This window comes from Catharus ustulatus, chromosome 6 (assembly GCF_009819885.2).
Source record: "Catharus ustulatus isolate bCatUst1 chromosome 6, bCatUst1.pri.v2, whole genome shotgun sequence".
In the NCBI taxonomy this organism is placed as follows: domain Eukaryota; kingdom Metazoa; phylum Chordata; class Aves; order Passeriformes; family Turdidae; genus Catharus; species Catharus ustulatus.
In genome coordinates this window covers 11,077,416-11,089,596 of record NC_046226.1, presented here as the reverse complement: position 1 = coordinate 11,089,596, position 12,181 = coordinate 11,077,416, and the positions used below count along the sequence as shown (strand labels likewise).

Genomic DNA, 12,181 nt, shown 5'->3' with positions numbered 1-12,181 from the left:
CTGTTAGATGGGAGTTTTGTTTTCTCATTGATAACTTGGTGGATATCTCCAGTGGATTTATGTATATGGTGTGTCACTGAGCAGGCAAACACTGTTCCTAATACCTATGGGACACTGGATCATGGATAGCAACTGGATCTTCTGGTCTTGCAGTGCTGCTTCTGTTCAGTGGCTGATTGGCGTTGCCAACTTCAGCATTCACCTAGGTTATCCTTTGGCATCTCCTCTTTTGAGGCTGCACCTGGCTCCCTGTTTTACATTATGCCTGCCTTGGTGCACATGGGGGAAATTCAGATATCCTCCTTCCCTCTGTGGAGGGGAAATAGAAGGACCTAGGGGACATGGGGACAGAGAAATGCCAGCATTAGGTGAAACAGCTGAGTGCTCCAACATCCTCCTAATGTGCCTGGCCGCACCCTGTGGCTGGGGGGAAAGGGAGCAGTCCCTAAATGTGCTGCAAAACCTGATGCTGGGAAGGCAGTAATGTGCCAGCTGAGGCTCTGATGGAGGAAGAAGTGCTGGTTGCTATGGTTACTAAAGATATTAACCCTGTGGTGTTTGGATGGGCGAGGTTTAGTTAACTGTGCCACAGGCTGGGTAATGGGAGTGTGTGGTGCTCCACCCTAAGAAGTTACAAGTTGGCATTCAGGATTTGAAAAAGCCCATGTCCCAACCACATTTTTAAGTATGCCCTGGTCCTTAGTGTATCAGCAGCCTTCTTAGGGTGCAAATGAGTTTTGGTAGCTCTTCTCTGTTGTGATGGTGAATGCCAAAATTTCTGATGGCAGGTTGCATGTTTAAGTGGCCAGAGTCTGTCTCCAGCTTTAGTTCAAGGGTTAATCTTTTCATAAAATGGACTCTGTATTACTCTTTAGATTTTCTTCTAAAATGAATATTGAGCAAGCTTGGAAATCTCTTTTGTCTATTCTCTAATTTAAAGCAACTATCAGAATAAAGAACATGAATATGTCTTCTAAGGTCTGATTGTGATTTTTGTGACTGGTCTCTGTTTTCAGTGTGTATTTGTGCCATAGCTGTTTTAAGAAGAGCTTCTGTTTGGACGTGACCTTTTCCCCTTGGCTTACTTGTTTTGTCCTGTGAATTCTGTGAACGTGACTCTATCACTATTGTCATTAACTCTCATTTTCCATAGGGTGTAGAGTGCCCTAGCAATAAATAAATACGAGAACAAAACCACAAATGGGAGACTATAGACTGGGGAAAGCGCTGATCTTAAAATCTCCCTTTTAGAAAATAAAGCCCCTATTTACAGGATGCATTTAAAATTGAAGGGAATGTTGCTTCAGAGGTATCTGAGGCATGTCCTCCCCAGCATACAGGCACCCTTCCTCAGGCAGCAGCAGTGAGGCAGAGGGTATGTCTTGTGTGCATCAGAAAAGCTGTTTTTAAGTCCCTCCTCTCCATCATGCCCTAAGCAGGGTTCTTGAAACAGTTGTTATATTTTGAATCCACTCTCCATCCTCTATCATGACCTGTTTTTGATTCCACAAAAGCTTGTGTTGATACTCAGTAAAAGTGCAGCCACCTTGGCCAGGGATGGGAGCTGCTTAGGCTTTGCTACCAGAGAGAAAAAAGTATTGTTGAACTCTTAGCTGAGCTTATACTTAGGGTTTTTTTGTGGTTGGCTGAGTGCTGTGTGAGGTGATGAAGGAAAATATTGTGCTTCTGTTTGGGATTTTTCTGCTTGTTTGTGTCCAGGGTTTTACTTGCTGAGGTGTTGGCTTTTTTTTTTTTTTTTTTGGTAGTAGTAAAAGTATGAGTACTGAAAAAAAAGCTGCTAGGTCTCTAAGGGATGGACTTCAGGAGTTGTGATTGTCTCCTGAAGGTACATGCTGACCTTTTGTTGCTTAAGTGAAGATAGCAAAAAAATCCAAACTTAGGTTTCTGCTGTTTGTGTATGCTCGTTACCTAGAAATATCAGTTTATTTTCTGTCCCAGTGACAGCAAAAAGGATTAATGTAAAAGCAGAATTGCATTTATGCATTTATGTTTATCCCTAATCCAAATTTCATATTATGCAACGAACCTGGCAGCTGTGAAGCTTGGATGTAAATACAGTAGCTGAAGAATGCATCTCCATGAATTCAGAAATGAAAGAATCAGTGTTTAATTTAAGATTCTGCTTGAATTTAACTGTAGAAATAGTCATGGCCACTTTTCCCTGCAGCTGCAGTCACTGCACTTCAGAAAATCATCAAAAGATGATGCTGAAGGAATACAATTTTTTGTTTTAACTGAGGCAACTTTTGATGCAAATAGTAGCAATATTATGAATAGCAAAAAGAGGATAACCAGCATTCAAAGGCTGTGGGTGTATCCCTGAAATGGCTGAGTTGCCTCAAACTTAGCTGCAGTTTCCCCTTTGTTTGTCATCTGCTGTGCTAGTTGCTGTTGCAGCGCTGTGTGGAAATCTCAGAGCAGTTCTTTCATCATTATTGCTGCAGGTTGATGTTTCTGGATCCTGAACGCATATTTAAATTAAGATGAATTTTTAACCCTTTCACAGTAGTGGAGTCAGGAAAGCAGTTTAGTTTGAGAGAGCTAGAGTGTGTATTTGAATGGATTATAACAAAGGTACATTGAATTGTGTTGTTGTGTTTTGTTTTGTTTGGTTTTTTTACCCAAAACCCACAAACAAAAATAAAAGAAGCCTGAAGAAGAGAATGTGTTGGAGAGTATCCAGGAAAGGGATGTCTTAGCTGAGGTAGCTGTGTTATCCTGGGGGAATTTTTGCTGCTGTGCTGGGAGGGGGGAGGTAGTCACCAGTTTCTTCATGTGCCTTGTTCTCTCCTGCCACCTGTTTGTTCCTCCTTTTCACTGCAGTGTGATCCAGGCCTTCTCGGAATGTGTCAAGATGACCCACTTTGAAAATGCCGACTGCCACTACTGCAGGATTGAAGCGGTGCTGGCGCTCCGAAGAAGCTTTTTTCCTAAGAGAAGTTTAGAGACAGGATGATGTGGATGTAATGGAGTGATGATAGCTGTGTTGAGAGTTACCCTGGCAGTGAGCCTTGATCTGAAATACGTTTGGGAGCAGCCTTAGCCAGCCTGGTTGGCGCTGTGCGAGTTGTAGGACCAGTGTGACGAGAACTAGGGAGGCTGCAGCTGCTTCACGCTGCTTGGCCCGGCCCTGGGATGGGCTGAGTGTGCCCCAGTCTTGCTGGGAACGGTAGGCTTGGGGCACTTCAGAGGACAAGGTTGTTCTTTCTGGCCTCTTACGGTAAAAAAAAAAAAAATAGGGTCAGGGAAGAACTGAGGTAACTTTCTATGTTCTTTTCTTTTCTTTTAAAAAAAAATTTCCTTAGAGCAAAGTTAGTCAGGAAGTATGTGATTATAGGTATGTGATGGAAGCTGTGCACAGGCAGGGAGGAGCTCTTGTGGGAGACGTCTCCAAGGAGGAATGCTTGAGGAGGTCACAGCCATAACAGCTTGCTATGATGAGTTCATATGCTGCCAAGTGTGACCTTTACAGCTCTGCTAGTGCAGGAGGCAAAGCAGCTTGGCTTTCTCCAGGACATGTGCCAGGGCTTCCCTCATCATTATGTGTTTGCTGTGGCATTATTTGCTCTAATTAGGAACTCCACTCCTACTACTTAATTTTCCTGTACTCTTACTTTTGCGCTGTACATTAAGTTACTTCCCTGTTCATGTGCTTCTTGTGCAGGTTCAAATTGTGGTAGGGTTATAGGGAATTTTCTAGCACTGCAAGGGTTAGTGGTAATATATATACATAGTAGCTTCTCAGTAAGGACTGGGTTTCTAACTCCACTGGGTTTCTAACTCCTGGCTAAAAGCCATGATAACCCCCCACTGATATTCCAGGGTCTATTTAGTAACATTGGTTTGTGATAGGCTTTTCTACAGAATATCTTAGGGTCAACCTTGAGGAGCGAGGGCCTGCATGTAATACAAGTTTCAGCATGTGCTGTATGAATCTGTAACTTGATTTGTTTCTAAACCAACCTAATTTGACAGATATTTTAATACCTTAAGATCTGTCGACATTAAACTACTAAATGTGTTTAGAGGCTACTGTAAGGATAATGTTATCCAAGATCTGGCTGTGGAACCTTACTGTCTTTCTGCATGGACTTCTTGGATAGGTCAGACACATCTTCGTGCTTCTAAGCCTATAGGAAGCAGATAAGTACAAGAATGGATGCACTGAGTTTTAGTGTCTCCCAAAGGCTGACCTGTCTGTAGTGGGATGATCCACATCTGCTGAGGGCAGCAACTGTGTGACTCAGACTTGTCTCCTTCCTCTTACTGACTGCTGGCTTGCCCGATGCTTCCTTTCTGCCCAAGTGACATCCCTCAAGGAGGTAGCCGGGGGACAAATTGATTATTTCTTTTGCTTTTGTGTCCAATATAAAGGGAGTCAGCGTGGCTTCTCCTTTCTTGACATGGACCTTATTATCAGTAGCAATAATAATGAGCTGTAATTTAACCTGATGGCTATTCTGCTCTCGCATACCCCTTGTGCATGTGCCCTCATGCTGCACAAAGACCCTGTGTTGTGGGGAAGTGGAGTTACACATGCTGTATAGGAAGCCTGGCTCTCATACAGGGCTTTCATTAGTGTACATTCCTACAACAACAGAGAATATAATAGTTCTGGTTTTTAGGAGCTTTAAAAATCTCTTTGAGGTGGGAAAATGGACCTTGTGGGAGGTTTTGCCCTCTTGAGCTTGTTTCAGTCTGGATGTTCCTTGGTGGCTTCTGAAGCTGGTTGGCAGCAGGTTACTCAATGAAGTTTTATGGTGTTCTCGCTGACTGTTTTGCAGACCAAGAATTCCAATGTATAAAGCATGGATGAAGAGCTGAGAATATTCCTAGGCAGGGTACTGAAACCTTGTATTGGATTGTTGGTAACCTGGCTTTGTGGTCTCCTGTACTGATTCTGTCATTAGTGTGTGTCAGATTGGTGTGTTATTGTTGTTCTTGGGTTCTTTTGTTTGTTTTGTTTTGAAATCGGCAAATACGGCTTTTGGAAGGCGTTCACTGGATCAGGCATTCTCAGGGAGTGAGCATGATAATTTCTATACAAAAATCTGTGCAAAGGAGGTTTCGTCTAACCCAAGTTAGAATCCCCTGTACTGAACACTATGACGAATTTTATTTTTTTAAAATGATCTATTTCTTGTCACAACTGTATTTATATTGTTGCTACTTGAGTTGCTTGGGTGTGTTGCTGCCTGTAGTTGAAGTGTATAATCCAAGGCTGTAACCTCCCAGTAGGGTGAACTCAAGCCATGGTTTGACAGCAGAATAAATCTGGCTTTAGGGCTTCTCGGACTGAACTGAGAGCACTGTACTGAATAATGCAAAGAGCTATTCTGCCATAACCTCTCTTTGTTGTTGAGGTGTTTGCTGTGTGCGTTTATCCTGTCTGCAATGTCTCTTTCTGTCTTGGAAGGTCATACATGGGAATGAGTGTTTTATCCCTTCCAAAAGCTAACGTGTGCTGGGTTTCTGTTCTCACATGGGCTTTAAACCCAATATCAATTGCTCTGATAATTGCATTTAATACAGTCCAGTGTCTGTGTCTGACTTAGGATCAGGCTTGCAGTGCTAAATGATAGCAGTGCTCAGATTCCACATGGTCACAGTTTAGGTCCCATGATTATCTAGTTTGGCTCTTCCTTTTCTCTACTAGGTCCCAAAGACAATATTTCCTCTTTGTTACTGCCCTGTCAGGTCTCTCCCATCCTTTTTTGTAGTAAATCTGGCAACATCTGGGTTCGTGGTGCCAAGGGCTCTGTAGATATTTAAACCTGTGCCATCCTTCCAGTAAAGTGGTATTCAGTTTGCTATGGCAAACTATGCTATGACAGAGCCAATTTCTGACTGAAGGTTGAATGTGATGGATGTATAAGAAGCAGTCTTTCTTCCCAGAGGATCCTCTGTGGGTGTCCTTACCATGGGCATCCACATGGCATTTCTGAAGGAGAACAGCAGCAGCAGAGAGCATCAGCCATCTGGCTTTCCTTATGGCAGTCCTCATTAGCACACTGCCCTGTGTGTATGCACAGTGTGTTGAGACTTTTCATGGTGTGGTGGTGTCAGCAGAGGGTGCAACTTCAGGAAGCAACGTATGTTGGTAAAGGCTTTAAAAGTTACATATGTACTCACTAAAGGCCTTTCCTGGTAAAGAGTTTAATATAGTTTTGGCAAACCACAAAAATTATGGCAATTTGTCTGTACACCAGTGTCTGCAGTACATCTAGCTGGTGAAGCAAAATCTGAAGACAGATGAGTGGCATGTTTAACCATCACTGAAGTTTCAACTTTGCATGGCCTGCATCTAAGGACAAATTCAAAGAGCAGTATAAAAATTATTAAAAATGAGGTAGGCAATATGGCGTTTGTTTTTAGTTTATTAGTGTGCACTGCTTGGGGACTGTTTGCCTTTGTGTGACAAAGGAAACTCTTGGTAGATATTAGGGTTTCTAAAGGGATGAAGCTCCCAGCAGTGGGGGACTCCATTTTATTTCTTGATTTATTCTCTCTCAGGCTGCAGTTTCTATGCTCCAGGTGTGGTTCTGTGAACAACTTTTTCCTCACCAGTGGTTAACAAAAGGCAAGTTTACGTAGACCTGTTCCTACCCGCCTGCTCATCCCTGCCACTCTGCTGTCCTGGGGCAAGGAATGAGTCGCACTTGTGGCTTGAACCAGTCTTATTTCTTGCTGAAACTAGGAGGGCTCATCTCTTCTCAGGCTTGTGTGACCTCCCAACAAAAGAGATTTTTCTATGGTACACAACTGTATAAAACTTCTATGAAAAGCTTTCTACTAGGGTGGTGGTCAATGCCTTGAGCTGGTACAGAAAAGGCGGCAGCCTGTGTGGATAGGGCTGGTGACAGGATGGTCCGGGACTGGCCCTCCTAGGAGATCAAAGCATCTCCGTGCTTTCAGCCACCACTCGGTGCTTGTATGCCTTTAACTGCCTGCTTGGGTGAGGAAACTGATGTGGTGGGAAAGTTTTTGAGTGGAACAGTTTGCCAGTCTGGTTCCTCGCATTCCAGGCAGGTTCTTGTGCTCACAGGGTGGATGGAGGATAGGGCTTAGTCTGATCCTGCTGCCATAGGAGACTTTTAATGCAGTGGTGCCCTATGGTCCTTGGTACATGGGCAAGAGATGATACAGAAGTAAAATCTGAGTAATGGGGAGATAAGTAGGTGGGAGATTGATAAGATAATGTGGAGTCCCATGACTCAAGTTACCATGCCCTATTACAGCATATATTTTCTTGGTCCTATTCAAGTAAGCTTCTCCAGATAAGGGGTAAGTTTTCCTTTGCCTTGCAATTGTACCCAGACTTTATCCTCACCTGCTGCAGATGCGATGGACTTAAAGCCTAAATCCTCTTGTGCCTTCAGTTGCGTGAAGTGGTTTTTAAGTAGCTTTTGTGTCTGTGTAACTAGCACTCTCTGTTCCTGGAAACAGTGTTAAAGGAGGCTGTGTGCCTGCCCAGGTGGGTCAGCACAGGACACAGAACAGTCTGTGCTCGGTCTTCCCCTCTTCTGCTTGTTACATCTCATCGTACCAGTAAGAGGAAATAGCTTTTCCAGGGCATAAGAACCTTTTGAATGGAAACACAGAATAATTAAGGTTAGAACGACCTCTAAGATCAGGTAGAGTTTAGTTTCTTTTAAGTGATTTTGTTTAGGATCTTTGCCTACTTCCCCTGCTTCCAGTTGCAGCTAACTTTAGGGAGACAGTTGAGCAGACTGTGTGCTTTTGGCAGCCTCCTCTCCCGAGCTGGGACCACGAGGTGGCAGGAGTGTTCCACCGGTGCTGCCAGGGCAGCGTGACGGCAATGCAGCTGCTCGTTTTTATAGGCGAGGCAAAAACTGTGCTCGCTTGTTTGCATACCGTCATAATTGTGTTCTGGAATTTGGAAAAGTTTCACATGTGTGTGTCTACATGTCCTTATTTTCTTTATATAGTATTGATTTATTTTGGGTCTTGATTCTCTTTTTTTTTGTTGTTCTTTTATTCTCTTTTATTTTTTTTCCCGTTCTCAAGGGAGATGGATGTATAGCAACATCCAGAATTCCTTGCAGGTTCCAGCATTGATCAAACCCTGTGAAGCACATTACTGAGGCTGCAAAGGATGCTGCTTTTGTCCTCGTTTCACCCTGTTCTGTCAGGGTATTGCATCACGTAATATGCAAAGTGTTCAGAGCTCCTGCAGTACCCTAGTAATAGGGGTGAGCTGAGGTTGCAGCAACAGCTCTACCTCTGCATTCCTGTTGCTTCCTATAGGCTTTAGCACACTCACTCATGCTGCAAACCTGCCTTGGGGTCACTGAGTCTGCTGAACACAGTCTGATCCTTGTGGGGTCATTGAGAAACAATTTGGGTGGGGGGCAGAAATTCTGCGGAAGGACCCACTCAGAGAGATGGTGATGTGATCAAATGGTGATGAGGGGAGTTATTATTTTCAGGCATTTCTCTTTTCAGAGTTCTCCTGCCCTCCTGAAATAAATGCTCATGTTTTACATCTCAATTCACTGTTCAAGGATGTGAGACTGAAAATCAGCAATGCAGTTGTTTGCTCTTGTTCCTCCTTCCCTGTGTCAGCAAAGAGGGTCCCCTTTCTTTTGCCTCTGGTGAGGAATTTTTGCAGGGAGGCGGTTAACAAAAGGCAAGTCTTTATGAGAAAGCTGACTGGGAACAAGAACACAAAGTTCAGGGGGTTAAGGACATGATTTTGGTCAAACTCCCCTCTCTAGAGGGCAGGGGGCTGAAAGTATCTTTCTGTGCTTCCTTTGCCACTCCCTTCCATTTCCCTTACCTCTTTGGCTGTCTTAGTGCTATACCCAGGGTCCTTCAGTCATCTTTTAATCAGATGTGTTTTAGCATCTGAGCACTCTGTGCCCCTCTTTGGTGTGGCAGTGTGTATGTGAGGCTCTGTTCCCTCTGCATCCCTGCCTTTTGTGCTACTCCTGCCTTTCTGAGCATGACTGGCTGTCGGAAGGGGCTCTTTGGGCCAGTGCTCACTCCATTTTGGGTGTGGGATGGACAGAGGGATCCTGCTTACCCCTACACAGCTAAAATGCATGTAAGAGAAAAATGCAGCCAAGTAGGTGAAGAAATGGCTCTCTTCTCTGTCCCTCCCCCCATCTGGTTTCTAGTAGCAACAAGAGCCTTCACAGGAGCAATGCATCTCCTGTGTCACACAACTGTCTCTATTTAAGTATCATTGTATTTTTGGCCTGTCTGTGTTGAAATATCTTTCTGGTGTAGGGAAATGAGTTGGATGGGAAGTGAGGATACTCTTATCTCCCCTGTTCAGGGAAAAGTTATGCTGGAAGGAAGAGTGCTTGGTGGTGTATTTTATGCTAGGGGAAATGGGCTGGGATTGCTCTGCTGCTCTTGCTTGTTCTCTTCTGGAAAGCAGCTCAGAGCTGTGCTGGCAAGCTGTCTCTTCTGGTGTAAGCAGGGCTCTGCCCCAGGCTCCTCTGGCTCTGAACTCTGATGTCTAAACAGATTGCTGGGTTACACACCGAACGTGACTGAGCGCCACTGAAATGCAGGGAGCAGAATTTCACGTGCCTGCTGCTCTGTACTTGCTAGGAGTGTGGAGGGAAGGCAGAGATGGAAGAGGACACTTCTTTATCTGGTGTGGCATGTGAAGCATTGAGCTTGTGGCAATTCCGGGCTCTACTGGAATGAGAGACTAAAGGGATCCTGTGACTCAGCTGGTGCTTTTCCTTCCTTACTTCATATGGAGGGGGAAGGTAAAGAAAGAGCAGTCGGAAGGATTCCTTAAGGGGCTGTCATTCCTCTCGAATGGTGCAAGCATCAAAGCGAGTGAGCTCACAATTAACCAAGAAATGACAAGCAGAAGGGGCTAGATTGGCAGTAAGCAGGCAGGAAACAAGCCAAGAGGAGAGTACAGTGGTGTACTCCTTGTCTGTCCTTCACCCACAAATGCTCTTTCAGTGCTTAGGAGTAGTATTGCTGTGTGCTCATGTACTACCTTACTGCCTTTTTCTTATTCTTCTTTTTTCTTCCTCCACTGTAACAGTGAGATATAATACTGAGGCGGTACAGAACCTACTGTGACAGTAAAAGCATCTTTTCCTGAAAGCTTACCTTCATGGTGTCTAGTGACTCATAATCTACTGTTTGGCTCAGTGGTGTATTGACTTGGTTGAAGAGAAATTCTATTGATATGTGGGGACTGTGCTAATATTCTTGCTTAGGTAGGAGAGAAAATGCTGTAATGATTTTTTGGGGACCAAGTATGTTTTCATTACTTAAACAACATCAGGCATAAGAAAGATAATATGCTCTGGAAAGGAGAACAACCTCATCTCTTTGTATATATTAAAAGATAAGATGCTGAAGTCAAATGAGGAGCTGTAGATCTTTCCACGGTGAAAGCACAGTAGTTAATGCAGTAGTACTTAGCATTCAGGAGCTTAATTCAGCCTTGGACTTGAGAGAATTCAGCTCCTTTCCCTCCTCCTTCCTTCATGTCCTCCTTAGACAAAATATATAACACTGCATGTGCAATATCTGTTTTTTAAGGAAGCAGAGAGCATTTAGCTGAACAGGAAAATGCTGCATGTAGGGTTTCCCGGCAGCCTTTGTTCTTGTGGCTTTATAACTCTGGAAGCACCTGAAATTGCTGTTCTGCCCCTATCTTTGATGTTCCCTGCCCCATTGGACATGTGGAGGGAAGGGATGTGTGTATATGAGGCAGTTCCCTTCTCTGTCCCTGTTTACCCTGTGTGTCCCTTCTAGATCATGTTCTCTGGTTGGGATGTGGTTTTGCAAGTTGGTTTTATTTCCTGTGGCGGAGCTGATTTTCAAGGTTCATATTAGGCATCAGTAACCCTCAGGATGTTCTATTAGGCAATGCAACAAATTCAGCCTAGGAAATTGGTCATTGTCCCAAGCACCTCCACTGCATTTGGAGCTATTGTATTATGTTTCCCTTGTGCAAGAAAAGGTTGTTTGCAAGAAGAGATGGTTTTCATCGCAATTCAACATGGTTCTTAGAAATAATTTGTTGACTTAGAGAGATATATTTGTATTGTAACAGTGCAAATGAATGGTTTTGGCTAGACCTTTTTCCAACAGGCTAATAAAACTTTTTACTGAATGGATCTAGGACATGGAGCAATGAACAGGTTTGTCAGCCTGTTGGGAGTTGCCATTGTGTGCAAGTGGGAGCGTGGAAGGACAAGAACCTCATGGAGTGTCCTTGCTAATGTACAACTGTGCCTGTGTTTACAGCATGCTCTTCTGCCACAGGATATGGCTGTATTAATATTCTCATGGACTTTTGCAGGGCACTTAACAAAGGCCCTCTTTTCCAACACCTTTTTGTGGAAAGTAACACAAAATGTTGGTACTTCCCTTTTCCAGATGAAGGTCTGTGGTTACTATCACAGGTCTTATTGGCAAGTCTAAAGATGGGATGTCTATTTTAAGTACCTAGATCTAAATTCTTATTATTAATGACAAATTGAAAATAAGAGGCTGGTGCTCTCCTGCTGTGCATTTTCTGATTTATCCTTTCTGTTTTCCCAGTACCTTTTTGAGCTTATAGCTTAGTTTAATAAGCTGAAGGAATAATTGAGGGCTGTCACAGCTTGAAGGAAAAGCTTTAAAGAATGCCATACTATTCCATAAGAGTGTTTATAAAGGTTGAAAATATGTGAGAAGCACATTTGAGAGCTGAAGTTAATCATGAGGTCCAGACTGTGGGAAATGTGGCTTCCTTAGCTGCAGAGTGTACAGAACCATTTCCTTGCTGTGCATGTTCTCCATGAGTCTGGTGCTCAGCACTGGCATTTGCTTTCATCCCTCCCTGGGTATCTGTAGAAAAAGAAGGGAGAATGGTTTCTGAGTTCACTGCTGTGAGACTCATTGTGAAGTCCGAATTTTGTAGAGGGATGAAAGCTTTGGGTCTGTGTGTCAGTTTTAGGTCAGGGTACTAGCATGTTGTTGGGGATCATACAGACAACCAGTGCTTCTTCCACTCAGCATCTTCCACTCCACTGGGTGAAGCAGGACTCTCAGCTTTTAGATTAATTAGTGAAAGATGTTTGGGTTTAGTCCCATCTATACAAAATATAACTTCTCAGAGCATGTTCACATTGTAAAGATTAAAAGTGCATGGTGCCTAATGATACAAGAA

The 12,181-nt window shown here is 43.7% G+C and overlaps 1 protein-coding gene across 1 annotated transcript in view; it reads left to right on the top strand.

Annotated features, from left to right (window-relative positions):
- Positions 1-12,181, top strand: part of RCOR1 (REST corepressor 1) — an 82,794-nt gene that overhangs the window by 46,525 nt on the left and 24,088 nt on the right. The gene's annotated exons all lie outside the window — the stretch shown is intronic.